Here is a 20,257-nt window from a genome sequence, read left to right as displayed (position 1 = left end):
AGTGTCCGTTCAAGCACATTTCTTGTTCTGGGTTGAAATACAATTCCCAATTTAGCAATTTCATAATTTAGTGGTTTCTGCTATATCAGAGCTATTTGAAATCTATCCCTAAAAGGGTATATAATATTCAAGGTGCACATTGGGTCATTCAGAATAACTTCACACACACCCGCTACTGTGTATTTCTAAGTCTAATTCTGTCACTAAACCCATACCTGTCACCCAGCGCCTAAATACTAGGCCTCAAATTTATATCCTGCTAAATCTCTCGTTAACGCTGTCCTGTTGTGGCTGGGAAAGTTATTTAGTGTCCGTCAAAGCACATTTTTTGTTCTGGGTTTAAATACAATTCCCAATTTAACAATTTCATAATTTAGTGGTTTCTGCTATATCAGAGCTATTTGAAATCTATCCCTAAAAGGGTATATAATATTCAAGGTGCACATTGGGTCATTCAGAATAACTTCACACACACCCGCTACTGTGTATTTCCAAGTCTAATTCTGTCACTAAACCCATACCTGTCACCCAGCGCCTAAATACTAGGCCTCAAATTTATATCCTGCTAAATCTCTCGTTAACGCTGTCCTGTTGTGGCTGGGAAAGTTATTTAGTGTCCGTCAAAGCACATTTTTTGTTCTGGGTTGAAATACAATTCCCAATTTAGCAATTTCATAATTTAGTGGTTTCTGCTATATCAGAGCTATTTGAAATCTATCCCTAAAAGGGTATATAATATTCAAGGTGCACATAGGGTCATTCAGAATAACTTCACACACACGCTTCTGTGCATTTCCAAGTCTAATTCTGTCACTAAATCCATACCGGTCACCCAGCGCCTAAATACTAGGCCTCAAATTTATATCCAGCTAAATCTGTCCCTAGTGCTGTAGCTGGGCGAGTTATTTAGTGTCCGTTCAAGCACATTTCTTGTTCTGGGTTGAAATACAATTCCCAATTTAGCAATTTCATAATTTAGTGGTTTCTGCTATATCAGAGCTATTTGAAATCTATCCCTAAAAGGGTATATAATATTCAAGGTGCACATAGGGTCATTCAGAATAACTTCACACACCCGCTACTGTGCATTTCCAAATCTAATTCTGTCACTAAACCCATACCTGTCACCCAGCGCCTAAATACTAGGCCTCAAATTTATATCCCGCTAAATCTCTCGTTACCGCTGTCCTGTTGTGGCTGGGAAAGTTATTTAGTGTCCGTCAAAGCACATTTTTTGTTCTGGGTTGAAATACAATTCCCAATTTAGCAATTTCATAATTTAGTCGTTTCTGCTATATCAGAGCTATTTGAAATCTATCCCTAAAAGGGTAGATCATATTGAAGGTGCACATAGGGTCATTCAGAATAACTTCACACACACGCTTCTGTGCATTTCCAAGTCTAATTCTGTCACTAAATCCATACCGGTCACCCAGCGCCTAAATACTAGGCCTCAAATTTATATCCCGCTGAATTTGAATACAATACATTGGGCCAAATAATATATTTGTTGTTGTGGTGAACCATAACAATGAGAAAAACATCTAGTAAGGGACGCGGACGTGGACATGGTCGTGGTGGTGTTAGTGGACCCTCTGGTGCTGGGAGAGGACGTGGCCGTTCTGCCACATCCACACGTCCTAGTGTACCAACTACCTCAGGTCCCAGTAGCCGCCAGAATTTACAGCGATATATGGTGGGGCCCAATGCCGTTCTAAGGATGGTAAGGCCTGAGCAGGTACAGGCATTAGTCAATTGGGTGGCCGACAGTGGATCCAGCACGTTCACATTATCTCCCACCCAGTCTTCTGCAGAAAGCGCACAGATGGCGCCTGAAAACCAACCCCATCAGTCTGTCACATCACCCCCATGCATACCAGGGAAACTGTCTCAGCCTCAAGTTATGCAGCAGTCTCTTATGCTGTTTGAAGACTCCGCTGGCAGGGTTTCCCAAGGGCATCCACCTAGCCCTTCCCCAGCGGTGAAAGACATAGAATGCACTGACGCACAACCACTTATGTTTCCTGATGATGAGGACATGGGAATACCACCTCAGCATGTCTCTGATGATGACGAAACACAGGTGCCAACTGCTGCGTCTTTCTGCAGTGTGCAGACTGAACAGGAGGTCAGGGATCAAGACTGGGTGGAAGACGATGCAGGGGACGATGAGGTCCTAGACCCCACATGGAATGAAGGTCGTGCCACTGACTTTCACAGTTCGGAGGAAGAGGCAGTGGTGAGACCGAGCCAACAGCGTAGCAAAAGAGGGAGCAGTGGGCAAAAGCAGAACACCCGCCGCCAAGAGACTCCGCCTGCTACTGACCGCCGCCATCTGGGACCGAGCACCCCAAAGGCAGCTTCAAGGAGTTCCCTGGCATGGCACTTCTTCAAACAATGTGCTGACGACAAGACCCGAGTGGTTTGCACGCTGTGCCATCAGAGCCTGAAGCGAGGCATTAACGTTCTGAACCTGAGCACAACCTGCATGACCAGGCACCTGCATGCAAAGCATGAACTGCAGTGGAGTAAACACCTTAAAACCAAGGAAGTCACTCAGGCTCCCCCTGCTACCTCTTCTGCTGCTGCCGCCTCGGCCTATTCTGCTGCTGCCGCCTCGGCCTCTTCCTCCGCCTCTGGAGGAACGTTGGCACCTGCCGCCCAGCAAACAGGGGATGTACCACCAACACCACCACCACCACCTCCGTCACCAAGCGTCTCAACCATGTCACACGCCAGCGTTCAGCTCTCCATCTCACAAACATTTGATAGAAAGCGTAAATTCCCACCTAGCCACCCTCGATCCCTGGCCCTGAATGCCAGCATTTCTAAACTACTGGCCTATGAAATGCTGTCATTTAGGCTGGTGGACACAGACAGCTTCAAACAGCTCATGTCGCTTGCTGTCCCACAGTATGTTGTTCCCAGCCGGCACTACTTCTCCAAGAGAGCCGTGCCTTCCCTGCACAACCAAGTATCCGATAAAATCAAGTGTGCACTGCGCAACGCCATCTGTGGCAAGGTCCACCTAACCACAGATACGTGGACCAGTAAGCACGGCCAGGGACGCTATATCTCCCTAACTGCACACTGGGTAAATGTAGTGGCAGCTGGGCCCCAGGCGGAGAGCTGTTTGGCGCACGTCCTTCCGCCGCCAAGGATCGCAGGGCAACATTCTTTGCCTCCTGTTGCCACCTCCTCCTTCTCGGCTTCCTCCTCCTCTTCTTCCACCTGCTCATCCAGTCAGCCACACACCTTCACCACCAACTTCAGCACAGCCCGGGGTAAACGTCAGCAGGCCATTCTGAAACTCATATGTTTGGGGGACAGGCCCCACACCGCACAGGAGTTGTGGCGGGGTATAGAACAACAGACCGACGAGTGGTTGCTGCCGGTGAGCCTCAAGCCCGGCCTGGTGGTGTGTGATAATGGGCGAAATCTCGTTGCAGCTCTGGGACTAGCCAATTTGACGCACATCCCTTGCTTGGCGCATGTGCTGAATTTGGTGGTGCAGAAGTTCATTCACAACTACCCCGACATGTCAGAGCTGCTGCATAAAGTGCGGGCCGTCTGTTCGCGCTTCCGGCGTTCACATCCTGCTGCTGCTCGCCTGTCTGCGCTACAGCGTAACTTCGGCCTTCCCGCTCACCGCCTCATATGCGACGTGCCCACCAGGTGGAACTCCACCTTGCACATGCTGGACAGACTGTGCGAGCAGCAGCAGGCCATAGTGGAGTTTCAGCTGCAGCACGCACGGGTCAGTCGCACTACAGAACAGCACCACTTCACCACCAATGACTGGGCCTCCATGCGAGACCTGTGTGCCCTGTTGCGCTGTTTCGAGTACTCCACCAACATGGCCAGTGGCGATGACACCGTTATCAGCGTTACAATACCACTTCTATGTCTCCTTGAGAAAACACTTAGGGCGATGATGGAAGAGGAGGTGGCCCAGGAGGAGGAGGAGGAGGAGGAAGAGGGGTCATTTTTAGCACTTTCAGGCCAGTCTCTTCGAAGTGACTCAGAGGGAGGTTTTTGGCAACAGCAGAGGCCAGGTACAAATGTGGCCAGCCAGGGCCCACTACTGGAGGACGAGGAGGACGAGGATGAGGAGGAGGTGGAGGAGGATGAGGATGAAGCATGGTCACAGCGGGGTGGCACCCAACGCAGCTCGGGCCCATCACTGGTGCGTGGCTGGGGGGAAAGGCAGGACGATGACGATACGCCTCCCACAGAGGACAGCTTGTCCTTATCCCTGGGCAGCCTGGCACACATGAGCGACTACATGCTGCAGTGCCTGCGCAACGACAGCAGAGTTGCCCACATTTTAACCTGTGCGGACTACTGGGTTGCCACCCTGCTGGATCCACGCTACAAAGACAATGTGCCCACCTTACTTCCTGCACTGGAGCGTGATAGGAAGATGCGCGAGTACAAGCGCACGTTGGTAGACGCGCTACTGAGAGCATTCCCAAATGTCACAGGGGAACAAGTGGAAGCCCAAGGCCAAGGCAGAGGAGGAGCAAGAGGTCGCCAAGGCAGCTGTGTCACGGCCAGCTCCTCTGAGGGCAGGGTTAGCATGGCAGAGATGTGGAAAAGTTTTGTCAACACGCCACAGCTAACTGCACCACCACCTGATACGCAACGTGTTAGCAGGAGGCAACATTTCACTAACATGGTGGAACAGTACGTGTGCACACCCCTCCACGTACTGACTGATGGTTCGGCCCCATTCAACTTCTGGGTCTCTAAATTGTCCACGTGGCCAGAGCTAGCCTTTTATGCCTTGGAGGTGCTGGCCTGCCCGGCAGCCAGCGTTTTGTCTGAACGTGTATTCAGCACGGCAGGGGGCGTCATTACAGACAAACGCAGCCGCCTGTCTACAGCCAATGTGGACAAGCTGACGTTCATAAAAATGAACCAGGCATGGATCCCACAGGACCTGTCCGTCCCTTGTCCAGATTAGACATTAACTACCTCCCCATAACCATATATTATTGGACTCCAGGGCACTTCCTCATTCAATCCTATTTTTATTTTCATTTTACCATTATATTGCGATGCTACCCAAAGTTGAATGAACCTCTCCTCTGCCTGTGTGCTAGGCCTAAATATATGCCAATGGACTGTTGCAGTGGTGGCTGACATGAAGCCTGATTCTCTGCTATGACATGCAGACTAATTCTCTGCTGACATGAAGCCAGATTGTCTGTTACGGGACCTCCCTCCTCTGCCTGGGTGCTGGGCCTAAATTTATGACAATGGACTGTTGCAGTGGTGGCTGACGTGAAGCCTCATTCTCTGCTATGACATGCAGACTGATTCTCTGCTGACATGAAGCCAGATTGTCTGTTACGGGACCTCTCTCCTCTGCCTGTGTGCTAGGCCTAAATATATGCCAATGGACTGTTGCAGTGGTGGCTGACGTGAAGCCTGATTCTCTGCTATGACATGCAGACTGATTCTCTGCTGACATGAAGCCAGATCCTCTGTTACGGGACCTCTCTCCTCTGCCTGTGTGTGTGCTGGGCCTAAATATATGCCAATGGACTGTTGCAGTGGTGGCTGACGTGAAGCCTCATTCTCTGCTATGACATGCAGACTAATTCTCTGCTGACATGAAGACAGATTCTCTGTTACGGGACCTCCCTCCTCTGCCTGGGTGCTGGGCCTAAATATATGCCAATGGACTGTTGCAGTGGTGGGTGACGTGAAGCCTGATTCTCTGCTATGACATGCAGACTAATTCTCTGCTGACATGAAGACAGATTCTCTGTTACGGGACCTCTCTCCTCTGCCTGTGTGTGTGCTGGGCCTAAATATATGCCAATGGACTGTTGCAGTGGTGGCTGACGTGAAGCCTCATTCTCTGCTATGACATGCAGACTAATTCTCTGCTGACATGAAGACAGATTCTCTGTTACGGGACCTCTCTCCTCTGCCTGTGTGTGTGCTGGGCCTAAATATATGCCAATGGACTGTTGCAGTGGTGGCTGACGTGAAGCCTCATTCTCTGCTATGACATGCAGACTAATTCTCTGCTGACATGAAGACAGATTCTCTGTTACGGGACCTCCCTCCTCTGCCTGGGTGCTGGGCCTAAATATATGCCAATGGACTGTTGCAGTGGTGGGTGACGTGAAGCCTGATTCTCTGCTATGACATGCAGACTAATTCTCTGCTGACATGAAGACAGATTCTCTGTTACGGGACCTCCCTCCTCTGCCTGGGTGCTGGGCCTAAATATATGCCAATGGACTGTTGCAGTGGTGGGTGACGTGAAGCCTGATTCTCTGCTATGACATGCAGACTAATTCTCTGCTGACATGAAGACAGATTCTCTGTTACGGGACCTCCCTCCTCTGCCTGGGTGCTGGGCCTAAATATATGCCAATGGACTGTTGCAGTGGTGGGTGACGTGAAGCCTCATTCTCTGCTATGACATGCAGACTGATTCTCTGCTGTCATGAAGCCAGATTGTCTGTTACGGGACCTCTCTGCTCTGCCTGTGTGCTAGGCCTAAATATATGCCAATGGACTGTTGCAGTGGTGGGTGACGTGAAGCCTCATTCTCTGCTATGACATGCAGACTGATTCTCTGCTGTCATGAAGCCAGATTGTCTGTTACGGGACCTCTCTGCTCTGCCTGTGTGCTAGGCCTAAATATATGCCAATGGACTGTTGCAGTGGTGGGTGACGTGAAGCCTCATTCTCTGCTATGACATGCAGACTGATTCTCTGCTGACATGAAGCCAGATTGTCTGTTACGGGACCTCTCTCCTCTGCCTGTGTGCTAGGCCTAAATATATGCCAATGGACTGTTGCAGTGGTGGCTGACGTGAAGCCTCATTCTCTGCTATGACATGCAGACTAATTCTCTGCTGACATGAAGCCAGATTGTCTGTTACGGGACCTCTCTCCTCTGCCTGGGTGCTGGGCCTAAATTTATGACAATGGACTGTTGCAGTGGTGGCTGACGTGAAGCCTGATTCTCTGCTATGACATGCAGACTGATTCTCTGCTGACATGAAGCCAGATCCTCTGTTACGGGACCTCTCTCCTCTGCCTGTGTGTGTGCTGGGCCTAAATATATGCCAATGGACTGTTGCAGTGGTGGCTGACGTGAAGCCTCATTCTCTGCTATGACATGCAGACTGATTCTCTGCTGACATGAAGCCAGATTCTCTGTTACGGGACCTCTCTCCTCTGCCTGTGTGTGTGCTGGGCCTAAATATATGCCAATGGACTGTTGCAGTGGTGGCTGACGTGAAGCCTCATTCTCTGCTATGACATGCAGACTAATTCTCTGCTGACATGAAGACAGATTCTCTGTTACGGGACCTCCCTCCTCTGCCTGGGTGCTGGGCCTAAATATATGCCAATGGACTGTTGCAGTGGTGGCTGACGTGAAGCCTCATTCTCTGCTATGACATGCAGACTAATTCTCTGCTGACATGAAGACAGATTCTCTGTTACGGGACCTCTCTCCTCTGCCTGGGTGCCGGGGCCTAAATATCTGAGAATGGACTGTTCCAGTGGTGGGTGACGGGAAGCCAGATTCTCTGCTATGGAACCTCTCTCCAATTGATTTTGGTTAATTTTTATTTATTTAATTTTTAATTTAATTCATTTCCCTATCCACATTTGTTTGCAGGGGATTTACCTACATGTTGCTGCCTTTTGCAGCCCTCTAGCTCTTTCCTGGGCTGTTTTACAGCCTTTTTAGTGCCGAAAAGTTCGGGTCCCCATTGACTTCAATGGGGTTCGGGTTCGGGACGAAGTTCGGATCGGGTTCGGATCCCGAACCCGAACATTTCCGGGATGTTCGGCCGAACTTCTCGAACCCGAACATCCAGGTGTTCGCTCAACTCTAGTGATCACTAGATGGTGGCTTTATTGGTCTTTGTGGTTGTCATTTCATTGTCTCTGATGATATTTTTGGGACGTACCAGTGGTATTACTCGGTACATGCATGACTGTATTATTCAGAGGTAAACTACCATCTATACATCACAGTTTATGTTGGGGAAAATTGTTTAGGGGAAGTACTGATCTCTATAGGTATCGATTCCAGGCCCCACAGTGCTGATTTTCATTATAGAGTACTATCCAGGGACAGTGGAATATCCAGGCACTGTATGTACACCCCACATATGTTCTAAAAGTTATCTTGTAATTATTCTGTCTTCAACACATGTTTCGGGATAGGAGGCAAATTATAGAATTTGGTGCTTGTCCTCCTGATCTTTGCAACATCTTTACAACTCCTCTTCTGTAGCAGCTAAAATGTATCCAGCAATGTAGGAAAATATTTCTGAAAATAGTTAGAAAGCTAAAAGATTATGAGAATAGAACTCATGAAGGATCTTCTGTTACTTTCCTTCTGGATCTTTTTTTTTTTTTGCACAGGAAGGTATAAGAACATGGATACGGCAGCAGTATTAAAAGGAACACAAGGCACGTTAGCCACCTACACAGGTCATCTTCCCAATACGCTCCTTTTAAGATTAGGAGATTAGAAATGGGTGGTCTGGCACCTAAATTCTACTCTCATCTGGAAGGTGCAATGCCATGGAGAAGACAATATCATACCTACAGTGTAGTGTGTGCAGTTCCTGAGATCTGTCACATTCTTGTAACCTTTACTCCACTATATACATGTAGTAAACTATATTTCTAAGGAATGGATTAGAGATGCCTTGGTAACCCAGAAACACGCAACGTGTGAGTATTCATGAATTGAGCACATTCCATAAGGGATTGTCTGTGTTCTGAGTAAGCGGCTTTACAGTTCTCTAAATGATTAGAGGCATTATTACCTTCATGTCTATTTAGACTAATAAACTATACTTTTCTTAGCCAGTCTGAAGGAGATGGACATACATTCTGCCAAGTAACCGTGGAGTAAGCGGACAAGTGCAAATAAGGGACCTACACAGACTATTGTAGAATTCTGCAAGACCTGACAAATGCAGACTTGCCACTAGGTTCCTATGAAGCTAATAGATGATAGATTTATGTATGCAGATTTGTTGGTCTGGTTTGGACCAAAAAAATAATTGTCAGAGGATACCTTGAAAATATGCTGAACACAGATTATCCTACAGGAGACAATCCAAGTCATCAGTCAGCATGGGAGCCTGGTGGTGATTGAACCATTTTGGTAAAGTGCCCCCACAGGTTAAACAAAGCATTACGAGGAGCCAATTAAAATAATGATCCTTCCAGATTCAACAAGTGGATCTTCTACACGTGATCTGGCACTGCCTGTAACTGGTCCACTACTGGGAAAACGTATTGACTCGCATTAAGTCAATCTATGCAATGGCTATACATTTAATCCCTCTAAGTCATGGATACATGGAAAAGCTACCTACAGAAGATACTTACTACAAAAGATGGACATTGTCTTTATGGCCTGGAAATGAATGACTCAGTACAGGTCGGATGAATCTTCCTATACATAGGGGTATATTAATAAGGTAAGGCTATTGAAACAGGAAAAACGGAAAAAATAACGGAAGTGCCAGACACCAAGTGTGCCTGACGGTCCTCAATGACTGTCATGAGGTCTGTTGGATTTCATTATGGTTGTAGCCACTCTGCAGATAAATTAACTCTGCATGCTGTTTTTTTTTTGCTCACCTTTTTTTTCCCCTGTAATCTGCAATGAGGCGCCTAACTGAACTTCCACTGCAGATGTGAACCTAGCCTTAAAGAGGACCTGTCCCCTCTCCTGACATGTCTCTATTAGTAGCTACTTGCATTCCCCATGTACTGACTCTGTTGTTATGACTCTATGATGTGCCATTCCTCTGTTATTCCTTCTAAAATAGAAGGTCCAGCTAGGTGTTGCCAGTTAGTGGTGTGTCCCAGCACAGTCAAAAACTATCCAATCAGTGTTGCCAGTGTCAACTGTGCAGGGACACCCCCCGACTGGTAATACCCAGCTGAACCTTTATTGTAGACTGCAGGCAATTCATTCATTCATAAACTTCTAGCAGGAAAAGTAACAAAAACTGATGTGTCAGGAGGCAGATATGTAAATGATTACAGGTGTGGTCTGCCACAAGAGGGCGGAAAAGTGCTTCCCCCACTGCCCAATAAAAAGGCTCTCAGGGGCTACTTTGGGTAGTGTACCTCTTGGTGAGAGATCATTAACTGGTAGACATGTCTCTATAATGCACTGAAAGACACTTTTTCCTATTGACAGACTGCCATAGATTTCAGTCTTCATTTGCACCAGAAAAACTTACACAGTTTAATTCAGAGCCAGAGCTGGTCTTTCATTCACAAAGGAGCAAAGACTAATTCTATTGCTGTAGCCCTGTATCTAAGTACCCTGGCCAAGGCAGAGTGGTTTGTGGCGCTGCCCCCTGGCACCAGCATCTTGTACACATGCCCAGCCAAGCTCCGCCTCCTCAGCTATATCCCTACTTAGAATGAACCTATAGGTGAAGCTTCATTTCTTTTCAGGGTGTAGGTCTCATACCTACATGCCACAGACTTAAAGGGGTTTTCTTCGACTTAAATATTGATGAACTATCCTTAGGATAGGTCATCCATAGCTTATTGGTGGGGGTTCAACTCTGTCACCTCTGATCAACTGTTGAAGGGGCAGTGGCACTCAGGTGAGTGCTGTGTCTTCTTGGTCACCCAAGAACTATCTCACGTCCATCAGTCGCATTGCCTCTCTGCTTCTCAGCCCATTCAAGTCAATGGAATTGAGCGTCAATACCAAGCACAGCCACTATACAATGTACAGCACTGTGCTGTCTGCATCCATTGCTCCGTTCCGTGGACCCGCAAAAAAAAAAAATAACATGTCCTAGTCTTGTCCGTTTTGCGGAAAAGAATAGGCATTTCTACAATGGGCCGCCCGTTCCGTTCCGCAAATTGAGGAAGGCTTCCGATTTTTGCAGATCCGTGGTTTGCGGACAGCAAAAAAACGGAACGGTCCTGTGCATGAGGCCTTAGGTGTTGTAAATGGAATGAGAAGTGCGTTGCTGAAGCTGCTGTTAGCTGGAAAATGTTTTAGTCATGTTAATTCAGCCAATTCTACAGTAAGTAGAATAAAGATTACAAACTATTGCTAAAGAATATGAGGAATAACAGAAGATTTGTATCAAAAATGAGTATGCCAGTACGAATACATTGCTACCGACACAGACTAAACATGACACATTCAGTTGTATTGGTTTTGAGCTTCTTTGGCTAATTATCCATATAACCAAAACCCAGAAAATGTTTTATAGCCATTCTTGAAGACAAAAGTAGATATTATTAAATGAGTCAGCAGTTTTGACCATGGAAAACTGCTGATGTATGGGTTGGGAAAAGCAGTACTTTTTGTGGAGCTTTTATTATCAGAAGTAGTGGTAATATGAAGTGTTATTCTGCTCCTGCAGGTTCCCTGGAGGTAGAGATTCATTTGAGCTGCTTCATAGCCCCTTTCCTCTGCTCTGAGTGACAGATGTACCGGTCTTCTGGTTGGATGCTGCAGCTGTCACACAGAGCTGTGGGGACCTGTGGAACAGGACACTTGCAGGAGCAGAATCTGACAGAATAAAAGTTCTTATTTAACCTACTCCTGATAATAAAGGCTCCACAACAAGTACTCTGATGCCACTAGATTTGTTGACCGAGACGTGAAAAAGTGAGAATTTGGGCACTACATCATTTTTTTGGTGCAAACTGTGGCCCAAAAACTGGTCAATTTTTAACAGTTATGTCTGTGAAAACCTACCAACATCACAATGCCTGAGAAAAGTCAGAATTTAATTACATGAAAACAATAAAATACTATCTTTACCAAGTTTACCCTAGAGGAATTGTCCATTTATGGACTCTACATCAAACGACCTACCGGATTACTTCCTTATGCAACAAAACCCTGGATTTTTAGGATGGAAGCTAGGAGAATGTACAGGTAGCGTAGGTGGAAAACAGTCCCATTTCTATCTAGGTGTGGTCACTTAAATGGTGACCTGTGGTGCGCAGATTATCATGAGCAAAATAATAAACTGGCTAAGGCTGGCCCTATCCAGAAAATCTTAAAGGGACACTCCAGTTCAAGAAAATTCATATCACCTGGGGAACAAACAGAATACGCACATGGTGCTCCCTTTTCATCTTTTTAGCTACATATCTGCCAGTTCCTGGGTTCCTCTTCTGCCGTCCAAGATGGTTGCACTATTTCTCACACTATCTGATGCATAGTGTACATCGTTAGTCCAAGATACTTCCTGCTTGTCCAGTCCTGCTTTTGGATTGGCCAGCACATGAGCGATGCTGGCACCTCCACGGGCAGCAGGAAATGTCTTCGACTACCAAATGCACAGTATGTATCGGGTAGTCTGAGAAGCAGTGCAGCGTTCTAGGATAGAAGACAGAAGATGATCACAGGGATCGCTGGATCTACAGTTGAAGAAATGAAAAAGAGGTCACCAGGTAAGTGTTCTGTTCATTCCAGTTCAGGAGGGTTGCTTTAATCCTTAGACTGTTGCCCCTTGTCATCCCCAACCTTTTCAATGAGACTGGTAAAGATGTAGGTACTCTCTTATTACCAGAGGATGCTGTCTATATTTTTGGGTCATCACGGACAGAAGCGGGATACAAGGGCGCTGTCCGAGGAGAAAACCAATTTAATAAAATGAAAATACATGTAACAATATGTACACTGAAGAGCAAATGGGTAACAATGTTTTGAATGTTTTTTTTTATTTTCAGGCTCCATATCTCACCATCCACTACATCTTCGACATGAGACTACCATCTTTTTATAGACAATCATCTTGGCTATCTCATATATAAATTTGACTTGCAACTATTTAGCATATGATTAGTTATGCAGATTTTTGTCATGTAACTTACTGTTACTGTTTGCTCCTAAAATTCAAAATGAATGTTTATTTTTATTGTTTTGTTAGTATTTTGTAAATCCACTTTTGGCTTTCAACACTGCCTGAATCCTTCTGTGCATGCTCTTGATCAGATTCAAACATGTCTTGACCGAAATCTGTTCCCAGGTCTCTTCTACACATTCCCAATGTTGGTGCATACTGGTTGACTCACTTGGGACCGAATACAGCTTTTTCTTTAACTCTACGAACAAGTGTTCAATGGGATTGAGGCCTGGGGACTCTGGGGGCCAATCCAGCAGCTTTACTTCATTGTCGTTGAACCATTTTTTCACCAATCTCAAGGTATGCCTCAGTTTAACGTCCTGCTGGAGCACTATGTCGTCCTTTTCAAACCCATAGTACTCGAGTGTACAAAGTAACTTGTCTTGTAGGATACTCACACATAACTCAGCATTGAGACCACCATTCATCCTGGTCAAGTAGCCAACACTTTTGGCTGTGAAACAACCCTATATCATCAGGCTTCCTCCACCGAATTTGACAGTTCCTTCAATTTCCCGATCCGTTAGCCCCATTTCTCCTTGTTTCTTCCAGACCCATTTGCACCCATCAGAGCCCAATCTATTGACTTTCATTTCATTGCTCCAAATCACCCATTTTCAATCTTCTACTGTCCACTGTTCGTACTTTTTTTGCAAACTCGAGCCAACGCTTCTTATGCCGATTTTGAAGTCAAGACCTCTATACCTTTTTCGGGCCACCATTCTAGACTTGTTTAATGTGCGTCACACGGTGCTTGCATGGATGTCTGTGATCTCACTATTCCAAAGCAAATGAGCCACCTCCACTGCTAGACCTTGCGATGAGCTGACTTGTTGACTCCAATATTTTGCCTGGACGTCCACCTCTTGGCTTTGGAATAGATGGATGGACTTCATTTCGTATTCTTCCAACTGTCATGGCACTCACATGATGCAGTTTGGCAATTTTCTTGGCCAAGATACTGCTATCGATGAACTGGGTGATATTGTTTCTCTTTTCTTGGGAAATCTTCTTCATGGGTGACCATTCGCTTGGGAATCAACCTAATAACACACTGAGGTATTAGGGAATGTGACAACAGGTTGTAATTTATAGTATACAAGAACAAAAAGATAGTTCCACCACCAGGGGCACAACAGTAACAATGCAGTTACATGACAAGAATCTACATAACTAATCATACGCTAAATAGTTGCAAGTCCAATTTATGTATGATATAGCCAAGACAATTGTCTAATATAAAATGACGTTAGTCTCACATTTGAAGCTGTAGTGGATGGTAAGATATGGAGCCTGAAAGTCAAAAGTTACCCTTTTGCTCATCAGTGTATAATGTGTTTCGGAGGCAGTCTGCCTCCTTCCTCAGATACAAAGGGGCACATTTACTAAGACTGACAGGTATTAGTTGGACTTCCAACTATTTTATGACTAGTCGAAGGTCCCCAAAGAATCCAGCACAAACTGAAGGTTTAATGTCAGGGTAGTTATAAGAGGCTGCAGTAGGAGTGAAGTGGGAGTAGTATTAGAATGGGAATACTAAGATATATGGTGCTGTATCTGCCATGTGTGAACATACCCTAATGTTTCACTTTAAATTATTCATACATATTTCACCTGCAGCCGATAAAACCTCATCCTTATCTGGATGTGTATATAAGGGTCTGGCCTGATGGTACAGCTGGCTTCATGTGGCCAGAAGTTGCTCACCTGTAGCAGCCAATTTTTTTTTATAAAATCATGTGGCCATTGGATGCCACGGATGGACGTGGCTTTGGCACATGCAGCCAGCTGTACCATAGGGACACACCCTAAACTTAAAGGGGTTGTCCGAGTTATGAAAAAAATAATATAGCACTGAGAATCTGAAATATAACTGAGCTAAGCAAGTTTTATGCAAAAAAAAAAATATATATTTCCTCATATCCCTGGTTCTTCTCTGGCCCTTTGTTTACATGCAATAAAATCAATCTCTGCTCCTCCCCCTGCTCTGCTAAGGAAGTGGCTACAAGAGCTGCCCTGAGTGACATGTCTGCCTGCTGGGAGAATCAGCAGCATGTTGTATGTGTAGAACTACAAGTCCCAGCTGTATAATGACACTGCTAAGGAAGTGGCTACAAGAGCTGCCCTGAGTGACATGTCTGCCTGCTGGGAGAATCAGCAGCATGTTGTATGTGTAGAACTACAAGTCCCAGCTGTATAATGACACTGCTAAGGAAGTGGCTACAAGAGCTGCCCTGAGTGACATGTCTGCCTGCTGGGAGAATCAGCAGCATGTTGTAAGTGTAGGACTACAAGTCCCAGCTGTATAATGACACTGCTAAGGGAGTGGATACAAGAGCTGCCCTGAGTGCTGGGAGAATCAACCGCAACTTGTAAGTGTAGGACTACAAGTCCCAGCTGTATAATGACACTGCTAATAAACACAGGATCTTCCCCCTACCTTCTTGTGCAATGCTCTCTCTAGTATGTCAGCTCCAGTGCCCAGCATTGTCTCCTCACTGCCTGCAGAGCTACCCAGTGTGTGCAGCTGAAGGGGTTAAGAATCCTAGGAGAGAGCAGTGAAGGGGGGCATGGCCAGCACAGTGACGTTTTGTTTACCGGCTTGTAAACGACCTTTATCAGAGCAGGGAGAGAAGCTGACATCACAGGTCATGTGACCCTCAGTGAAATCTGAGAAACCAGCCACTGGAGATAAAGTGAGTGAATTGGAAAGCTGTTACATTTGCCCAGTTAGGAACATAGGAAGAACAAAAAAATAACTCGGACAACCCCTCTTGTCAATTAAAAAGCAATTTCACAGTGATTTTCTCTCTAGCGCCGGTAACAATTTTCAGGCTACTTTCCCAGTGATTTTTTTTGTAGTACGATAAAAGTTTCGCTTGAGTTGTCCATCGTTTGCAGACCTCTATCACCTCTATCAGACCTCTGCAGCAACATCTCTAGTTTTAACCTACCTGCAAATTGGAGGGGGTAGATTTGCAGAAATTGCACATGATGTTTGTTTCCGCACACTAGCATTAGACATCAGCCGCTACCTGACACCCTCCGGCCCTATTCACAATAATGGGAAGTGGAGGAGATCCGGCCGCAACCCAGCAAACATGCTGAGAATCCTCTGCGCACACGCGGAATCTGATTGGTTGCGATGAACGATTAAACCAGTTTCCCTTTACACCAGTTTTGATAAATCTCCCCCAGTGTCTTCTGTCCACAGGTTAGTACAGGCCTGATGAACCCCTTTAAATAAAGATATACCAGCCAAGAGGACTCATATAGCCCGTGATTGGTTATTGATATGTCTTGAGGGACAGGACGTATATGCCAGTCATATTCACCCAATGTAGTGCACCTAGCCTAATACAAGTGCATGTTATGGAAGTGATCAGAGCTGGTTGAACCGGTTGTTATAGGTCTTTTCATGAGACCTGCATTGACTTTGCTGATTTCATTTACATATTGGGTTACTCAGCATTTTTTCCAAATTTTGAAGACTATTTTATAAAGCACACACAATGATAGTAAAGCGATCTGTGATATAAAACAGATGCAGCAATAGCTGTCCTGGAGCTGTTATAAGTGGAAGCCATGATGCTAGTGTGAACAAGGCATAAACTACCTGCTTATTGTTCATCGTAAATGGCGGTATTCATTCAACGGATAGGATGTGGCACACATATAACCGATGAAAGGTGGCGGAACGTGTAGCATACTAGAGCACATCATGTTACAACCATGGTTTCATCATGTTTTCATGCTGTATCTGCAGTCTACATTTACCAGGAAAGCTCCCGGTGCATGTGTTAAAGGGATCCCTAGGCTCTTGCACAAGAACGTTGTGTGCCCGTGGCCGTATTGCGACTCATTCACTTGAATGGGTCCGCAATCACAGAGATGCAGAACGGAAGCACGGATCGGAACCCCACGGAAGCACTACGGAGTGTTTCCATGGTGTTTCTGTCCGTGCCTCCGCACGAACAAGTTCTATTTTATTGCGATGCGGTCGGATCACGGACCCATTCAAGTTGAATGGGTTTCGATCCGTCCCGGGCACCGCACGGATGTTGCCCGTGCATTGGGGATCGCAAATTGTGCACGGAACAGATGCACAACGTTCGTGTGCAAGAGGCCTTACTGGCGGAAGCCAAGAGTGTGCTTTTAATTTCCGTTCAGCAGTATACACTGGTTTTCAGTTTTGTACTGCCCAGCGGACTGTTATTCCATGCAGTGACATCCAATTAAAGATGCCACCGAGTTGCATCCATTTTATGGGTCAGTTTAAAAGCTATTAACACCTTTAGAGAAAATCTCCTTTTATTATTGCATTCTACTCAATTTGGGCTAAAACTCTTTCTTTCTCTGCACAGCTGTCACCTTCTGTGTATTTGCAGACGACTGATTCTGTTTACACTGAGCCCCATCATACAGCGGCCCTGACATCTCTGAATTCCTGACAGCTCATAGGCCTTGTTATAGCTCAGTTCTTTTCAAACTGATAAGACTATTTAGTAGATGTCAGGAGTTCAGAGATAAGGGCCGGAGCTGCTGCTAGGGAAGCTTGTCTCCGTTGCAGCCTCCTATGACCTGCCCCCCCTCCCCCTGTTGCTGGATGTTTTGATCCACGTGACGTGGAGATGAAGCGGCAGCCGTGTGGGCACCAGGAGCAATGCTGGTGCTGGGGAGCAGGCTAAGTATAACCTGTATGAGGAGCCCAGGCATTTTGGGGGGCATTATAGGGGTTATATGGATAACCCCTTTAAATAACATCATGCAATTTTCACACTGGTTAATAGGCCTAGCTTTTGTCAAGACTTGCTGTTCTTTGAGAGCAGCCACATGGGCTGGAATCATTTATCTATCACATTATACATTGCTTGTTTCCATGGTTACAGACCACCCTGCAATCCATCAGTTGTGGTCGTGCTTGCACACTATAGGAAAAAGCACCAGCCTATGTGCACTCCCATGGTCTCGGCCACCAGAGAGACTGGTGCTTTTTCCTATAGTGTGCAAGCACGACCACCGCTGATGGATTGCAGGGTGCTCGTAACCATGGAAACAAGCAGACAACCCCTACTTGCCTTCTTTGTACCACCTGTTGGGTGGTATACTTTAGACCGTATTCTTTTTGCACACAACCATATAGATTTTGCAGATTATGGATGTGCAAAATCCATCTGTGCTGCATCCGCATTTTTTGCAGACCCTTTGCCCTCAGTGGGTCCGTGGGTTCCGCATTTTGCAGACATTTTCTATCTTTTTGCAGAACAGACATACGGATGCAGAAAGCAGATGGATGATCCCTGTGCCTTCCGCACCCGTATGTCCGTTCCACAAAATGATAGAACATGTCCTATATTTGTCTGCAGTATGCAGTCCGCAGACCCATTGAAATCAATCGGTCTGCAAAAAAGCGGATGTAACACAGACGTCTTTTGCTCATCCTCAATTTGCAAAATACATATTGTCGTGTGCATGAGGCCTTACACCAGGATATATCAATATGACATGCAGTTCTTCAGAAACCATTGGGTTAAAAGCCTCTTGGCTATGCTGTGCCTTAGGGCTCATGCACACATTTTCTTTCTGTGTCCGTTTTTTTTTTTTTTGTGGACCTTAGGCCTCATGCACACGACCGTATTTTCTGGTCTGTAAAAAATGGATCCGCAAAAAATACTAATGATGTCCGTGTGCATTACGTAATTTGAGGAACTGAACAGCTGGCCCCTAATAGAACAGTCCTATCCTTGTCCGTAATGCGGACAATAATAGGATATGTTCTATTTTTTTGCGGAACCGACATAGAGACATACGGAAACGGAATGCAGACGGAGTAACTTCCCATTTTTTGCGGACCCATTGAAATGAATGGTTCCGTATACGGGGCAAAAAGAATGGAACGGACACAAAAAGAACATATGTTTGTGTGCATGAGCCCTTATGCGGAACCATTCATTTCAATGGGTTCGCAAAAAACAGAAGTTACTCCGTGTGCATTCCGTTTCCGCATGTCCGTTCCGCAAAAAATAGAACATATCCTATTATTGTCCGCATTACGGACAAGGATAGGACTGTTCTATTAGGGGCCAGCTGTTCCGTTCTGCAAAATACGGAATGCACATGGACGTCATCCGTATTTTTTGTGGATCCGGTTTTTTGTGGACCACAGAATATATACGGACATGTGCACGAGCCCTTATTGTTATATCCACAGGTCAGTTTTGTGTGATTCAGTCACGTCTGTATTGGGCCATCCGCCGGCTCTGCTAGAATCTGCTACAGTGTGAAATGTTGCTCCTGATGCTACCAATAAAAAGTTGGTTTTACGATATATCTGAGTATATGGGCAAATCGTAGAAAAAAAGTGATTTATAAATCTTACTACAATATTACAAGGCAAACATCTCTTTCTTCTAAGCTCAGAGAAAATTCTGTGTCAACCGTCCGTTTCCACCATACAGATGTAGCAGAGCTGATTGTGTCATTGGGTCTGCTGTCAGTCCTATGCAAAACTAGAGCATAGCCTGTAAATAGGGCATGTGTGTGTGCAGTCATGGCTCATCCCTAATATGTAAGGGAACTCCTTCGGAGCAGGCACACCTCCCAAAAGACCTTCACCCTTTCAATGCCAGAAGCCTTTTAAGCACAAGCAGAACTTACAGTTTAGGGGGTCTCCTTCTTTTACTATAGTCTTCTCCTCAGTCTATGGAGTATGGGATTCTTGCAGGATTGTATTTAGCTGCTGGATTTGGCAGGATCCAGACACCAGATGACACGGGGGCTGCACACAGCATATACAGCTCCAGGGGTGTCTGACAGGCAGCATGAAAAGCTGGAGGTGGGGGAGAGGGAGGTGCTCATACTCACTGAGCACACTCACACCAATGGCAAGGAGCTGCACTGGGAGACGCCTTGTGTGTGTTTGGCTTTTGACAGATGTGGAATTCATTGGACTTAAAGTTAGATCTGAAAGAAATAAACAGTTCTCCCATGTACAGAGCCATGCTGCCCTCCTATAGGGAGGAAGTGCGCTCCACATGCTGTACACTGCAGCAGCTCCATACACTAAACAGTCAGATGGGCCTAAAGCTCTTCTCTTCTCTACATTTTCGCATTACGGGGTCCACAGACCTCTATACACTGGCCTCTCAGCACTGCAAAGCACTTTTGCCGCCAGGTATTACATAAATATATTCCCCAAAAGCGATGCTCCTAGAGTAGATTGCCACATCATTTAGCATCCAGTGGAACATGGCGCAAAGCGTTCTGCAAGAGTCTTTATGTAATAAATCCTGATTGCCTGTGGCATGCGGCGCTACGCTACTTAACGCCATCACTATAATAGGGACCGGCAG

The 20,257-nt window shown here is 45.9% G+C and overlaps 1 protein-coding gene across 1 annotated transcript in view; it reads right to left on the bottom strand.

Annotated features, from left to right (window-relative positions):
• Window positions 1–19,734, bottom strand: part of SLC7A2 (solute carrier family 7 member 2) — a 119,160-nt gene extending 99,426 nt beyond the window's left edge. The window contains exon 1 of the mRNA XM_044299596.1: window positions 19,563–19,734. The gene's annotated coding sequence lies outside the window, so the exon portion shown is untranslated. The remainder of the gene's footprint in view (window positions 1–19,562) is intronic.
• Between the last annotated feature and the right edge of the window lie 523 nt (window positions 19,735–20,257).

This window comes from Bufo gargarizans, chromosome 1, assembly GCF_014858855.1.
Source record: "Bufo gargarizans isolate SCDJY-AF-19 chromosome 1, ASM1485885v1, whole genome shotgun sequence".
NCBI lineage: Eukaryota > Metazoa > Chordata > Amphibia > Anura > Bufonidae > Bufo > Bufo gargarizans.
The sequence above is the reverse complement of the archived record's forward strand: the minus strand, read 5'-3'. Positions and strand labels throughout refer to the sequence as shown.